At 41.4% G+C, this 16,989-nt stretch overlaps 1 long non-coding RNA gene across 1 annotated transcript in view; it reads right to left on the bottom strand.

The window, feature by feature from the left end:
* LOC120565067 overlaps nucleotides 1-16,989 on the bottom strand; it is a 55,567-nt gene extending 38,578 nt beyond the window's left edge. The window contains exon 1 of the long non-coding RNA XR_005640189.1: nucleotides 16,486-16,989. This is a non-coding gene — a long non-coding RNA (uncharacterized LOC120565067). The remainder of the gene's footprint in view (nucleotides 1-16,485) is intronic.

The raw sequence follows: 16,989 nt of genomic DNA, 5'->3' as shown, positions 1-16,989 counted from the left end.
CGCAAACGTGTTGGAAGATGTTTATATGTCATTTTGACACAAATACATTTAATAAATGACATGCTGATGTTAAATGTAATGAAAAAAAATTATAATAATTATCGATTTTCAAATATTGCACCTGTCAATACAGAACAAAATATTCTGTAGCCTATTTTGCCGTCAATACTGCCGACGTTGTCTTTGCTGTAATCAAATCAGCATATATTTATGTTTAACATGAAGTATACTACTGCTTGAGTGCAGTAAATTAATGGGAAACATACATGTGTACAGACAAGGCTGGCAGCAGCAGCGCCGCGTCAGACACGTTTCTGGTGTTCAAAGACGCAGAAAACGCCACGCAACAGAAACGCCACGCTCACAGCACGCATCCACTGCGTAGCCGGCGTAAGCCTGCATTCACAGTGCCAGCGTCGGCCCCCAGACGGTGCAGCGAAAACGCAGGTCTGCCTATTCATTTTGAATGGGGGTAGTGCGTTTAGGCTGCAGTACGCAGTAAACAACACCTCAACGCTGACAGTTTCCTGCAACAACAAAGCACAGTTACTCTCTTTTCTTTATCTCTTTCTCCGTGAAATGAAGCTGCTTTCAAGTGCGGTCAGAAACGTCGAGATCTATAAACGATCGGACGGAAAATAGTAATTGTGAAATATGAAGTCTACTTGTGCTACATTGGGGGGGTTAAAGAACACAACAGGACGCCTCACAACCCTGCGGCAAATCGCCGGATCGCTGTTTCCTGGTCTGAATGTGTACTGAACAGTATTGATTATATCATCATTTAGACTGGGAGAACAGAAGAGTTACAGCTCATTCCGAGAAATGTAAATGTTATGCAAAATATTTGTGCTGTGTACGGTAGTTGCATCGTCTGTGGGTGCTATAATGATGAGGAAATCTATAAGAAACAGCACGTATTGCTATTTTCTATTAAACATTAACTCATGTCCCCAGATCTTTGCTTTTATCACCCAGCTTTGAAAGCACTAAATTCCCTTTGTCTGACTTTCCTCTTCTGTCATTCCCTCTATCCTCCTCCATACACACCCTCCCTTCTTCTGACCGCCTCTTGCTATCCCTCTTTTTACCCCCTTTACCTCAACTCATTTATTTCTCACTTTCTACTCCATCCCTGTTACCCTCCTCCTATGTCCCATTCTCCAACTTCCATCTGTCTCTTCTCACTCCTTGCATCAACTCACATAAGGTCATGTAGAACTCATTGCACACACGTTACACAAACACATCCAACCATGATATGAAGTGTTATATTTCACACCTTATCAGATTTTGATACTGCAAACAACAGTAATCTGCAGCTACTGCAGAAAAAGATGCCAAGCCTGGCTGCCTCTTATCAGCTATTTAGAGTGCCAGTAAACATAAATGATTGACACCATTTCCACCTCCACAAGCATCATCATCATCACTATCAGTCATCAAAACCCATCGCTGTATCAAACAGTGGGAAGGTGTCAAACAGGGAGGTCCGAGCTGAGTGTCTGTGACAAAACAGCGCCCACTGCAGCTGGTTAGGATGCACTTTCTTCCATTTGAAGGGTACTATTTTGTTGCTCTACTCCATATCCTGCTGCCTTTAAAATATGCACTCTAAGGTTGTCTGATAGTATGTTCATTATATGAATCTCTGTGGGTGCCCACCTGTCTCCATTCCCTCTGAGGGACAAACATTCTGGGTGGAGGACAGGAATGAGGAGCATCTGAAGGGGTGGCTGTGGAGTCATCTTTCCCCTTCCAGTCACCAGGGTCCGAAATTAACTCGCCACTCGCCAAATGTGGGTAAATTTTCCGTTTGGCGAGTAAATCTCAGAGGGCTATCGGCCACATGGCGAGTAAATGTCTTCATTTTGGCGAAGGTGAAGCTACTTTCTTCTGCTGCTTTGCTGTCTGCATGTCGGGGGCTTCGCGGGGGGGGGGGGGCGACACACATAAACACTGGCACACACACCAGACGCCAGCCATCACGTCACGTCTGTTTACTGATAGCTATTGTTTACCTCATATCGTTTACCATCGTAGTAAGTGCCGATTTTTGGCAGCCAGTCTTCCAAAAGATAGAACAATGAAATTAAATGTTAACCGATCATTAACAATTGACCGACAAGCAGGAAACGGAGTCTCGGTTCACCTGTCCGGGAGGCTCTGACACATTTTCCGCACTCCGTGTCCGCAGACAGCTGTAGGCTTATACTGGTTAATGCTCTGTGCATTGTGGGACACATGCAGCCACTTTCCTGAAACCGCTTGCGAGACTGACCACAGCAACCCGTGGCGTTTATGTCCGAGCGTGTCTCCACCGCCTCCACCTGCAGGTTGTCAAATGTGTGTCTGCCTGGTATACTCGGACGGGGATTTAACTAACCACTTCATCCATAAACTAAACCATATAGTTTCCTTGTCACGTTATTAAAAAAAAAAAAAAAACTGGTTCAAAGTTAGGACTAGCAAGTGAATTAGCAGTTAAGAAATAGATTGTATAACCTATTTAAATTTTTATCATGCAAAAGAAGTTTTTTTAAAACTTTATATTTTTTTATTAATATTGGGTTCTGATAATATTAGGCTTATCGGTCAAAAATCCTATTGTCGGTTAACGGTTAAACGGTTAATCATTGACATCGATCCCTACCAGCAGGACTTGTAACCCCAACAATGAAGTTACAAAAGAAACTTTGGCCGGTAAAAAGTATGCTTGGCCAGTGGATTTTTCATCTACCCGCCAACTTGGCCAGTGAGTCCAAAAGTTAATTTCGGACACTGCCAGTCACACCGAAATGTCACATCCATCTGTTTGTCTGTCTGTCCTATATAATGCCTTAGACAAAATGGGCACATTCAACTCAAGAGAGCCACAGAAATTTGTCCAAAACCAGCAGCACTTTTTTTCTCAGTTCAAATATTATGCTATGAGTTTTTATGACTCAAGGTTATACAGCATTTCTTTTATGATGGCGCAAAGTGCTGCGTAAAGCACAGTGACAGCAGACAGTAACAGAGAGAGAGGCCATGTCAAAGGAAGCAAAGGTGCAAGAGTAGTCAGGGGAAAAAAAATCACGCAAGTAAAACAAACTTTTAGACTGAATTTTGGCATTACTTTTCCTCTAACCGAACACATCATTATCAATAAAATCTGGAAACTCGAGCCATGAGATGGGCAAATAAAAAGAGAAACAAAAAGACGGACAAAGAGGGAGAGGGGGAGACAGACAGCTACAGAGGGGGTTGATGTTTGTGAAGGGGAACATGAAGTGGCAGACAGAGTATTCAGTGTCAGGGTTGGGTTAGGTTTCCAGCTTCAGCGTTGTCAACACTTTCACTCCTTTGGCCTGGCTCTGCGTCGCTCTGCGCCCCACCATGCATTGGGCAGGATGGGGTTCGCCCTCAGAACAGGAGCTGGCGTCGACCCCGGTGCCAAAACCACTCTGACTTTACAACACATGGAACCTGCGAACATGACACCGGCACTCGGTGGAAAACAGCATGCAGGACCAATTCCGTCACGGCCCGGGCCATCTGAAATGAATGTTCTCGCCCCACATCGCTTGATCCTGTTGATCCATCCCTTTACTCGTGCCAGGTTTAGATTTCCCCCCTCACAAACACATTTTGTCACACATGAGCCCTCTGGATCAAAGCTTAATAAATTTACAATGCTTCACTTTTGACTGTGTTTAACTTATGTAGTCTGACTTACCATGTGTGCATGTGACAGAGATATCCACTTGAGAGACAGCACGAGAAGAAAACGAATCAGAAGATCAAGGATTAAGGGGTGTGGCCAGCATAAGAGAAAGAGCTGACTGTGAAGATCTGAAAGAATATTTCTGAGAGTAATACTGAAGGAGCGAGAACATGTGTGCTTGCTAAATGTTGGTGTGGGAAACCAATAGGGGTGAAGTAACAGTGTAAAAAGGCATAGGGTCTGTGGCTGCTAGTGTTTAGGTTTAGCAGCATCTGATGACAGCTAGCTGTTCTTGAATGAGGCTTCAAGCTGCCCACACTGCTGCTGCAGCCTGAATAAGAATTACCAAAGCATCAAAAGAACACTGCAGGAACACTGTATGTTACAGCATGACTGACAACTGACTGGATGTGTGATGAAAAATCTTTGCCGCCACAGCAAAAGAAAGAAAGAAAAAAAAAAACATTGGTAGTTACTGGATGTTACTGGACTGAACTTTAGTTCTAAGAGTATGAGAGCTGCAAGGAGAGGAAGAGGGCCAGTGATCAAAAAATGCAGTGCAGTGAGGATACAGCCATGTCATACACAGGTCCGTATATAACACGGACCTGCCGATGCACATTCAACCAGTGTTGGACCAGTTCATATAAGACAGCCGTGACTCTGTCACTGTTAGTAGAGTGATTTCCCAAAATGTTAAACTATTCCTTTGGTGGCATCATCCCACATCTCTAAACTTAAATGGAGCTCTCTGCTTGCTGCGTTTTTCTTAGCAAGAGCCTTTATGAAGTGAAACACTTAAGCTTTCAGTGCTTGATGCCTTTTTTATTAAGCCTGGATATTTTATGGTCAAGAGGAATGAGTTATATTGGCTAAATGCAGTCTGTTGTTTTAGGGCCCGTGCGGCTACTCGATTAGAGTAGTCATTTTGGTCTACACCTCATTCTGCAGCCCATAAAGAGCAAAACCTCAGAGAATGTGCATGTGTAAGCTCTGCATGGAATAACAATGACACAAGAATAGAAGCAAGGAGTCTGAGGGAAAGAAAACTGATTGAAAAATAAGAATAGAAAAAAAAGGATCAAACAGCTTTGAGGGAAATATGAGATGCTTTTGATTGTTCCCACAGTTGGATACTTAGCATACAGAACTCCTTTCTCTTTCCGACTTTCTTACATGCACACGCAGCTATTAACACACACACAGTTCGCCGATCATGCTGACCACCCAGCCAGTGCCCCCTGGCCCCCACCTCTCACCTCGCTCAGGGACGCTATAGCTGAGAAAAACTACACCATTCGCTTCCTTCCTCCCCCCCTCCCTCCTCCGCTTTTCCTCCCTCCCTCGCTCAGTACTCCCATTCATGTTGTAACAACTCGTAAAGGAAGGAGACTTTGACCCCCTCAGTAAAAAGTTCCCAATCTCTTTCGTTCATCTGCTGTGTGTCGGAGGGTTGGGCAAGTTCAGACCAACTCTCCTGGGGAGGACGGCTGTGTACTGACTACCTGTTCAAAGTTCCATTGTAAATGTCCAAGTTGCTCAAATTGGTTTTAATAAAATAAACTACAGAATTGTATTATAACACTTTGCCAATGCTTGGGACTTATTTTAAATGCCATGGCCTGTCCTTTTCCAGCAAAGAAAACCAAACCAAAGTACAAGGCTCAACGCTAGGGTTTAACTTATTAAAGTGGTTGCCAGCTTGGCAACCAGGCATCAGCTTTTGGTTGCCGAAATTGACAATACGGTTGCCATACTTCCAACTGCCTATATTTGGAGCAATTCGTTTTTTTATGTAACTATACCACACATTTTGATAATAAAACAATGAGAGAATGGCTTGTAATATAATTTTCCATCCCTCTCATATACGGGTGCAACGGATCACATAACTCACGAATCGGATCCTGGTTTTGAGTCACAGATCGATCAGCACAAAAAAAGGGGGGAATTTAAATGATTATTAAAAATGCAATAATAACTTAACAATAACTTCTTTCACCAGTAAATTGCTAATAAAAGACAAAAACAGATGAGAAAAGGGTATTTTACAATAACTTTGAATGCACCACGAGGTTTACCAGTTTAACAGTGAACGCAACATTTAGTCCCATCTGTTTTGTTTTTCCAACAACAGCAGTGACCAGTAGGGGTGCAAGTTATATATCGACTCAATGTTGTTATCGCAATATCACGTTGCGCAATATTATATCTAGGGGTGCAAGATCTATTGACTCAATATCGTTATCGCAATATATCAAAAGTGTTGCAATACAGTCATGTGAAAAAATTAGGACACTCATGCTAACGTTGACTAAAAAGAGGAATAAAAAATCATCTTTTGCAAATTGATCTTAATGACTTAATTAAAAAAATGAGAAAAATCCAATCTTTAAGGACATCAATTTTCTTTGTGAATTAATAATGTATCGTCAATAAATAAATGTTCTTCCTTAAAATACATGCGGCATAAGTAAGTACACCCCTATGTTAAATTCCCATAGAGGCAGGAAGATTTTTATTTTTAAAAGGCCAGTTATTTCATGGATCCAGGACACTATGCATCCTGATAAAGTTCCCTTGACCTTTGGAATTAAAATAGCGCAGCATCATCACATACCCTTCACCATATCTAGAGATTGGCATGGGGTACTTTCCATAAAATCATCTCTCAATGCAAATCAAACCAGCTATTAGGCTAACTGAAATAAAACCATGCCAATCTCACGCAATCTCTCTCGCACCCGTTACTGTCGAGCCCTGAAGTAAGGTTAAAAAGGAGGGAAAGATGAAACCACCATAATCCTTACAAACCAAAATTGTCATATGACAATCATTGCTCTTAAATTACTGAGACAGCAATAACAAATTTTCTCACAACAGTATCTAATTGCTTTGACACAGTCAAAGTACAAATATCATTAACTGACTCAATGAAGCATTGAGTCTTGGTAAACAAAATGGGTTATACTTTTCTAATGGACTGTATTAAACTCAGAAACATTCATCAACATGCAATAATTATCAATTATTGTGTAAATCCCTACCTGTAATATTACAGCACACTAATTTAACCTTTAGTGTTTTACCAATTTGGTATTGTCACAATGTTAAAATAATTAGTAACAAAAGAAACTTTGGATTCATTTAGTAACTAGGTCATTCTCTAATTTTAGTGCAACACATCAACTGTATCACTAACCCTGATGGATTCGGCATCATACTGTTTAGTCTGTTGATGTACACTCTCAAGTCGAAATACCTCTGCTTTGACATTCAAACTGGATGTTTTTCAATTGTGGTACTGGACGAGGCAGTGTGTTTTCAGTTTAAATGTCATTGTGGTGTGGTGATGAGATGAGATTTCATTCTTCAGCCTACAGTAAATGAAGTTCCAAACCCCAAAGTGCCAGTGCCTGCATGTGAACAGAGAAGATTTGATGAAGCACATCCAACTTCAGCCACAAACCTGTATAAAATTCTCCCTGTACAGTACCGTCAGACATGTGTGTGTGTGGGGGATTATTTAAGGGTAATATCACCCATCTGCACATTAAAATAAAGCACTATAATGGTCAATGTTGCTGATCTGGAAAATGAGGCCTGAGTGCCTGTACTAGCCCATATTTATGTCCAAGTGTGCACACACCTGACAGACACTGTATATATCAGCAGGTTTTGTAAAAACAAAATCTTTTTCTGTATTTTCAGTATTAACTCTTTAAAGGTGCTGTAGGTAGAATTGTGAAGATCCAGGACTTAGCCAAAAAATGTGAACATCGACAACTTGTCAGTCCCTCCCCCCTTTCTGCTAAAGCCCAAAACGGTCTCCTAAGCCCCTCCCCCGACAAGGGAGAATGAATGCGTGTAAATGAGCAGTGATTGACCCGCAGTTAGACACACCCCCTGGCCATGATTGGTTCATCTGATCAGGGAGCGGTGGATTTTTGCAAATCGCACTACAGGCTGTAGATGGTGCCAGAGGAGCCAGATTTTTTTTTTTTATTACCTGCTTGATGTAGTTCTACTCAAACATAGGGTCAGTTTCAGCAAATATGACAGAAAGTTAGTTTTATAAGTCTTACCTACTGCACCTTTAACCAGTAGCTACGCACACAGAGCTATAAGGACCAGGTGCCACAGAAAATGTGCATCCATGTGACCAGCGAGCTTCCACATGATAAACTGTTTGGTTAATGGCAACAAATCAACTTCCCCATTTTAAAAAGGTAAGTAACCGAGTGAAACTTGGATCATCCTCCAGCCTGTTAAAAACACAAGACCAGATGTGTTTATCAACAACAGCAGTAACACACTAGTTTACATATGTGTAGCAGTGATGCTGCTGCCTTTTTGAAACAGACTGGCCCTCATTTATCAACCCAAAGTAGAAAACAGCGCAGATATGACGCTTCACGTGTGATTCATGTTCGTATCACATCAATCAGAGCGTAAGAATGGTCGTACATTGATAAATGCAGCGGCTGGAAACAATCGTAATTTAAATATCACGCCCCAAAATATTCTCGGTTTTGAGGCCTCGCCCCTACAATTTACGACATTGCGAGACGTAATCCGGCTGAGAAGCGGCACTTTTTAGAGGTGGAGATTGAAACCCTGATATCTCAGGTTCATTTGCGTGCGTCAACGTGTGTACTATTTGGCCGCCTGAAAACTGGTATTAAAAGAAAGAATGCGGAATGGAAAGAGATCACTGATGCGGTCAACAGCGTTGCCGTAGTAAATAGTAGACTCCAGCTGAAGTTTATTTAATTTATACATCCTTGACATAATATGCTATAGTCCTAATAGTAATATTACTTGCTTATATTGCAATCTCTGAGGCCTACAAGTAAGTGTACCTATATTTAAATAAACACAGTAGCGGAGTTTATGCAGTGTCTTTTATTTTACTCATGTTTTTTTTCATGAGTCAGAGCCAGGCAAACCCAGTTTAAACTTGACGTGAGATTTGATCGTAGCCTCCGCTCACGTCCATATTGCTAAATGCCGACCTTTGCGTGGAAATGACCATGCGCCGGTTTTACCCTCGTTTTCTATCGTACGTTGGTTTCGTAAATGAGGGCCACTGTGTTGTACCTGTGAGTGATCAACTTGTATATCAGAGATCTGTGCACAGGTGCGCAAGGATACTAGCGCTGAACGATTAATCGTTTTCAAATCAAACTCGCGATTTGAAAGAACGCGATTAGCTAATCGTGAATACCGCGATAAATCAAATGTGCAATATTTAGTTGAATGTTTGGTTTAACATTTTTTATTCCTCTTTATTATTATGTTTACTGTTATTTCATAAGATACTGTACATGCTGGAATAATGTTACATATCACAGATTCAATGTTCCATGCTTATTAAAAGAAAAACACTTATTGCTTGCAATACATATCTCTGTTTTCATACTTGCATAAGAATATAGAGCAGTTTTGATGGTGTCTAATGTTATAATGCTCCATGACATGCTTTAGGGGGGAATATTGAACTTTAGCAGAATCGCAATATCTGGCAGAAAAATCACAATACCATTTTGCCCCAAATCGTTCAGCCCTAAAGGATACAGAATCTAAATCTTTGCACTAACAAGCAGCCCTCAGCTGTTGTGTTCACTGTTGCTAGGTGAACACAACCATGAAGCAGGAGAAGTTCAGTGAGCATCCAGTGTGTTTTGGATACCGAATATTAATGGGAAAGAATTTGCTTTCTTTTAGCTATTGAAGGCATTTGCTGACCAGTCATTATAAATATTGTAATAATATATCAAATAGCTTCCATATTTCATATATTGGATGGAAGTGGGGGCGTCATTTGTTGAGAACTAATAACTTCAGCTTCAACTTCAACACTTTAAAAAGCATTTTATTTTGTGATTACCTGTCATTTAAATGGTCCAACAAAGCATGGATTGGGCCAGAGTTATCTCTGGCGCAAAAAACATGCATGAAGAGAGTCAGCCAGACAGGACAAGTCAGGCAGTGATTTAGTAAAGGCAGCCAGAGCCATATGTGGGAGCAGTAGCAGGGGAACCAAACAGGGGTCAGAGGTCAGATGGGATTTGGGTTTCCGGCTTCTAGACCCCAGTGGAGCTCAAACATGTTTCCCTCGCCTCAGAAAACCATCATCTCTGCCTGGATCTGTTCTGCTCTGTGTCCTCTACCACTAACACACCTGTGTTTCTCTGTTTTTACTTAAATATGATCCAGAGCAGCTACTGCACCATTTGTTTCAGTAACACTGCCTAAATGCGGCTCACTGCCCAGCCAGAGGAACTGTTTGTAATAAGGATGAGACGAGGACACATTATTTAGCTGCAGTTGAGGTTTCTGTTCCTCTTGTTGTTTTCGCTGCCGTTGTCTCTGCTTGATAATTATATTACAGGGTAACAGTTTCCAAAAATGAAATGGGAATTCAATTTCAATCTCTCCACTACTGCCCAACTTCATAGGAGCAAACATGTATAAAAAGCATGTAAAATGTGACAGTGTGTGCAGTATGCAAAATTGTATTTCTGTGCAAAGACGCTGCCACATGTTTTTCATGTAGGCCTATGTTATTGCATATGTGTGTTTTTCATGCATGTCATTGTTTGCATTACTCATGTCTGTCTGTAAACATGTGTTTTTGTGTATCCTATGTGTTGTATGCGTGTGTGTGTGTGTGTGTGTGTGTGTGTGTGTGTGTGTGTGTGTGTGTGTGTGTGTGTTTATGTGGGGGCAACTCCCACTGCTGCACTCTTTATAAACACATCAGTTGGGCTGACAGTGCACAGCAGGAGGGAGAGAGAGCCTTGAGACAGCCTGGGACAGAGGCCTCATAAAAAATCACTTCTAATTTATTTCCCTGCAAATTGGAAAGTGCACGCTCACACCTGACTAAATCATCACACGTCAACTGGAGACGGCCCCCCACTGCAAGCTGACGAAACCCGATCCCAGTTTTGCAGCGCAGGCCCAAACCACGCCTGGCAGAGAAAACACAGTGTCACACCGCATAAATAGACACTCCTTAATGGCTTTTGCAGATGTGCTGCTCCCGATAGCCCCTCGAAAGCCCTATCCCAAACCCTCCCTCCCTCCCGCGCACTCGATCTGGCCCCAGCTAGCCAGCAGGGCATTATCAATTTCTTTATTTCAACATGTTTTTTGTGGTCCACGTGGCCTCCACATGCCCTCTTGCTCTTTCCCATCAACACACCCTCTTCTTTCCATCCCTTTGCTCTTCTTTCATAGTCATTTCCCCATTTTTATTTCCACCCCACTTCTTGTTCCGTTTTTCCCCTCCCTTGTCTCATCCATCATTCCGCTACAAGGTATGAGCTTAGCAAACCTTTGGAAACACCTCCTTTCCTCACTTTCTTTCTCTCGCTCTCTCTGGCCATTTCTCATTATATGCTCCCCAATCTCTCTCTCTCTCTCACTCTCTCTCTATCATTATCTTATCCAAGGTGGATCAGATGAAACATACAAAGCATTACACATGGCAAGCAGGGGTAGCATAAAAGACGCGAACAAAAGGAGTGTGTGTGTGTGTGTGTGTGTGTGTATAAGACATAAGTGCTACTGAGGCCACCACAACACAACAGAGAGGCAAAGGAGGTCTAAAGAGTAAAGAAAGACCTTTCTAGACTCCATAAAATAAAACACACTAACACTTTTTACACTTAGCAAGTTGGAAAAGTTGACATACCAAAAAAGAGAACTGGGATTGAATGTTGTGAATGAATGATGTCATGCTGCCACTTATCGTTAGATGCCTCCACTTAGGGCTGAAACGATTCCTTGCCCGGGTAATTCAATTTCTAAAAATCGGTTCGGTTTCCTTTTACACAGAGAAAAATCCAAGCGTACCAAAATACCGTATATACCCGAATATAATATATATTTTTGTCCTAAAAATAGGCTGAAAAATCACGGGGGGAAAGGTAGTAAGCAGGGGGAAAGAGTAGAGGGCGCCAACACGATAGGCTATGTAATTACCGGTAGTGACAGTGTTATGAATTAAATAAACAATAAAGTGCTGCCATGGAGAGGTCAAGAGATTATCTTGAGAAAAGCGCTTCAAAAGTTGGTCAAATACACCAACACGTTCGAAACAGTTATAACGCCAACTTTAAACTTATGGTCGTGAATGAGGGGGAATTGTCTAATAATTGCAAAGCTGCCAAAAAATTTGGAGTCACAGAATGCAACGTTCGGAGGTGGCGAGCACAAAAAGAACGACTAAAAAATACCAACAGCCAAAGGAAAGCTTTCCGTGGACCACAAAGTGGCAAGTTTGCAGAACTTGATGATAGAATCTATGAATATGTGATAGAAAAATGTCGGGATGCGATGCCAATCACAAGAGAAATCATTCGGCTAAGGGCTCTGGAGTTAGCTAAGGAGCTGAACATACCGACAAATGAATTCAAAGCTAGCACTGGGTGGTGTACACGAATGAAGCGGCGCAAAGGGCTGACACTGCGTCGTAGAACAAGTCTGGCCCAGCGCCTGCCCTCAGACTTCGAGGAGAAGTTGCTGTCTTTTCAGCGATATGTGCTTAAACTGAGGAAAACTCACTCATACCCCCTGGATCAGATAGGGAATGCTGACCAAACACCAGTGTTTTTTGACATGCCAACATCTGTCACTGTTGCCAAGAAAGGGGACAAATCAGTTATTGTGCGATCTACTGGAAATGAAATGAAAAAATGAAAAAAAACAAATCACTGTAATGTTGGCGTGTCTCGCTGATGGGACCAAACTTCCCCTGTATGTGATTTTGAAACGCAAGACTATGCCGAAGGAGACGATGCCAGCTGGCATTATCGTACGTGCCCAGTGTGGGGTAGGCGCTGCGGTGCGCTTCATAAGAAGAGAAATATGCTCGTATTGGATGCATTCCGCAGACACTTGACGAAGCCCGTCAAAACTCAGTTGCGGAAAACGAACGGCGATCTAGTGATCATACCGGGGGGGATGACAAGCCCGCTACAGGTATTGGATGTAGTCGTCAACAAGCCATTCAAGGATAATCTGCGCAAGAGGTACACTGAGTGGCTCCGGTCAGGCGATCACTCACTGACGCCTACTGGAAAACTTCAGAAGCCAGCAGTGCATCTGCTCTGTACTTGGATCCTCCAAGCATGGGATGCCATAAGCCAGGAGAGCATCATTCATGGATTTAAGAAATGCTGCATATCAAATGCCCTTGATGGGAGCGAGGATGACATTCTGTGGGAGGGGCTCGTGGAGCATCATGATAGTGATGACAGTGAGAGTGAGCATAGCGAGGCAGGGGATCTCTGTGAGGCATAGGCCTAGTTTAATGTGCAGAATAAAGGCCCATTTGCACTGCTGTTCTTACTGCAACCCCACAGTTTGGTTTGTTTCAAGACTTTAATGTCAGATGTGTTTGATTAAAAGCAGATAGTTATTTTCTATCTATTGTCACAGTACCACAATTACATACATACATAGGCCTTCATAATTATTGCATTTTTGTGAAAAGGTTATTCATTTTTTCATTCATTCATTCATTTCTGAACTCATTGACATGAGTGCACTTTATTTTGTGACAAATTAATCCAAATATTTAATGAATGGTGTTAAAATGTTTTTTTCCAATTAATTATCACCAGAATTTTCCAATAAAATTATTTTCTGTTGAAAACCAGATTTTTTTCCACAAAAATCTCTTTTTTTTCCCAAAAATAAGTCTGGAAAACGGGGGGGGTCGTCTTATATTCAGGATCGTCTTATATTCGGTTATATACGGTACATCACTACCAGCGACCTTATTGGTCAGATGTGTCTGGGGCCGGAGCAAGAAAGTAAATACAGGATGAAGGTCCTGTGTTTTGGACTGGTTTATATTTCTTGCATCCTTATGGTCAAACCGGCTCATTTCAAATAAATATTTTTTCAGACATTGGCCTTTTTCGATATCACTTACTGCATACTACAGACAAATGCAGTATGCAGTACCTACTGCATTTAGTTCGGTTGAATCATACTAGAGTAAAAAGTGTTTACTGGAAAACTGATTGACGAGCACATTGTGTATTTCATAAAGACCACAGGTAAAGACTAGCCTCCCCACCGAAAATCATTCAAAACATAGCGGGACTGGCTACCGACAGCAACGCTCTGTGGGCCGCTTAATCAGCTCGTTACCCTATGAGCCCGGGCTTGTCGTATACGACAAAAAACGGCATCGTTTTTCGGGCTCTATCTGCAGTTAATCCAAACTGTTACATCTAAGATTGATACACTTTATGTCCATAATCAATACATTTTCGGTCGTTTATCGCCACTAGCTTTGATGCCAACCGCCATTTTGTGTTTCCCATGATGCTCTGGGAGACCATTCTGACCAATCAAAAGCTTGTTTACGTCTTGCCAACCAATGGAAGGCTGGTCCGTCATTGCCGATGAAACAAAGATCGTATATAGTGAAGAGGAATCACCCGAGGGCAGAATAGTTAGCTATGACCAAAAATACCTCAGAGGGTTAAAACAAAAACAGTGACAGAAGAAATCTAACAGTCACGGACTCACAGTTTGTGCAATAAAAGCAATAATAGTTCTGTTAAGATATTAAGATGTTCCAATCAGCCTGAAGTATGTCCTATGAACAATGTATTACTGAACAACCCACTTAAAAAAGGATCTATTTCTAGGATATATAGTTACCTTTCACAGATAGATTGTACAACTACATTTGACCATATAAGGGATGCTTGGAGTGAAGACTTGACGACCAATGGATCGAAGCACAGGAGCAGGTCCACTCCTCTTCAGTTTGTGTCAGACACGGCCTGCTGCAGTTTAAAATCCTGCACCGATTGCATCTTTCCAAACAAAGACTATCCAGGATGTTTCCGGGAGTGGACCCCTCTTGTGAACGTTGTGGCTATGCCCCTGCTTCATTGTCACATACATTTTGGAACTGTCCCCACATCACCCTTTATTGGTCTAAAATAATTGAGACTTTGTCAACAATTTTTAATGTTAGACTCCCAGCAGATCCAGTAATGTCATTATTTGGTGTTGTACCTGCAGACGTACATTTGAACAGATCACAAATTAATGTATTGTGTTTTGTGATGTTGCTAGCCAGACGTCTAATTTTACTAAACTGGAAAAATAAAATTCCTCCTACTCATCAAAACCTTCTTAGAGACGTTTTACAATTGGAAAAAATTAAATATTCTTTCAGGAAAAAAGAACAAACATTTTACTCAATTTGGCAACCTTTTATTAATTATTACAACAAGTAAATTTGGACATTCCTCCTAATACTTGATTTGATATATTTTTACTTAATACTTCAGGTATGTGCAGGATTTTTCCCTTTTTTTTTTTTTTCTCTTAACGTTTCTTTTTTGTTTTCTGTTTATATGCATACATATACAAATTGTATATATTTAAGTGAATTGTATGAACCTGTTTGAAAATGGTAATAAAAATAACTGAAAAAAAAAAAGATATTAAGATGTTAAGAATTTGTCCAGCAAATAATATAAAAGAATCGATAACGATAATAAAGACTCTGATGCGTCAGTCTCAAAAATGGTATCAATATCAATAAAAAGAAATGATCCCCATCCCTACCGGTGTGGTTCATTTGGGCAAGTGAGAACACGGCAATCGCACTCGGATGCCCACCAAAAGCGGACCAAACGAGAGTACCGAGACCTGCTTGATAACGTGGTCTCAGAACGCTTTTTATCTAACTCTGGAGCGGTCCGTTTGTGGTGAGAACGTGATCCGACCTCGAACCACAGCAACTATATAAACTCCACAAGTCTGAGATAAGGTCTCCTGTTGTCCGGTGTGCTAAGCAATCGGCGATGCGGCAGAACATGCAAACTGTAGCTAACTGTAAGAGGAGTGAACGTTCTTGCATGATTTGTAATGACGCATTTTGATCAACTGGATTTTACCAGGTGTGAAACGAAACCCAACCAAGGGGAAATAGCCCCAGGTTTACAAACTCATCAACAGATTCGGAGAAAAGCTAACAAACTATAGGTGTGAAAACGCCCTTCAAGAAGGTCTTGGTAAGGTTGTTTGGCCCGCTTTTGGTACACATCTGAGTGGGATTTCTGCATTCACACCTGCCCAAACGAACCACACTAGAGCGGAAAACGAACTCTAGCGCAATTCAACCGAACCAAATGAGGCAGGTGTGAAAGGCCCCTAAAACGCAGTGGACTGAGTTCAGTAGGGGTGCACGATTCTGAAAATGTCACGATTCAATATCGATTTTTAGGCTCAAGATTCGATTCAAAATCGATTTTCGATTCAAAAATGATTCTCGATTAAAAAAAACAATTCACAGTATGTAAATGTAGTTACTTTTTTTTTTTTTATTGGAATTCCATGAATCGATTTTTCAGTAGAGTTTGAATCGCAATTGGAACGTGAATCGATTTTTTTGCACAGCCCCTAGAGTTTAGACTAGAATGCTGGTGGCTTTTTAGTTTGTATCTCAAGGTAGCTACCATGAAAGTTCTCCTCTATAAAGTGAAATTATTACAACCTGCTAACAGCAATGTCCATTCAACTTAAACTCAGGCTTGTTTACCAGTACTTAAAATAACTGACCCCAGACAACATTGTTAAAAGGAAAATAATAACGTAATACATAAAGATAGATAGATAGATAGATAGATAGATAGATAGATAGATAGATAGATAGATAGATAGATAGATAGATAGATATTATACACACACTATTTCACTGTAAGCAATGAAAAGGGATGACATTTTTAACTTACAGTTCTGTTACTGTCCTGGAGAGACGACTTGTGTCGGAGAGTAGAAGGTGACAGCAGGCTGAAATCTTCCTCAGAGGCACCCAAGGGCTTTTCTGGTCACAAATGGCGCTATCTAACATCTCATCAGTCCAACGGGTGTCTTCATCTGAGAGCCCACACAGCTTTCCTGGTCACCGTGGGGCCCATCTGAACTTGAATACTGTGTTGGGTCCAAGCTCACACTCATTCTTGGGTCACTTTTTTTAGTAGCCACATAAATTAACTTCTAGAAACTATTGTTAGCAGCCTAGCTATGCGGTTAGCATCGTTACTTCGGCTAGCATAGCGGCCAACAGCTAAGCATTTTTAAGTAACTCACAGACTTTAAAAATACACACAGACTCACTAACGTGCAACCTAATTAAGTGAAATTAGGTAAAATAGTGTTGGGGTCTTAACACACTGCTGATATTTTATCTTGGTTTTTCGACTTCGTGATGTTTTCTCTCACGCTCGCTCCTTCCC

Source organism: Perca fluviatilis, chromosome 9 (genome assembly GCF_010015445.1).
Source record: "Perca fluviatilis chromosome 9, GENO_Pfluv_1.0, whole genome shotgun sequence".
Taxonomy (NCBI): domain Eukaryota; kingdom Metazoa; phylum Chordata; class Actinopteri; order Perciformes; family Percidae; genus Perca; species Perca fluviatilis.
The sequence above is the reverse complement of the archived record's forward strand: the minus strand, read 5'-3'. Positions and strand labels throughout refer to the sequence as shown.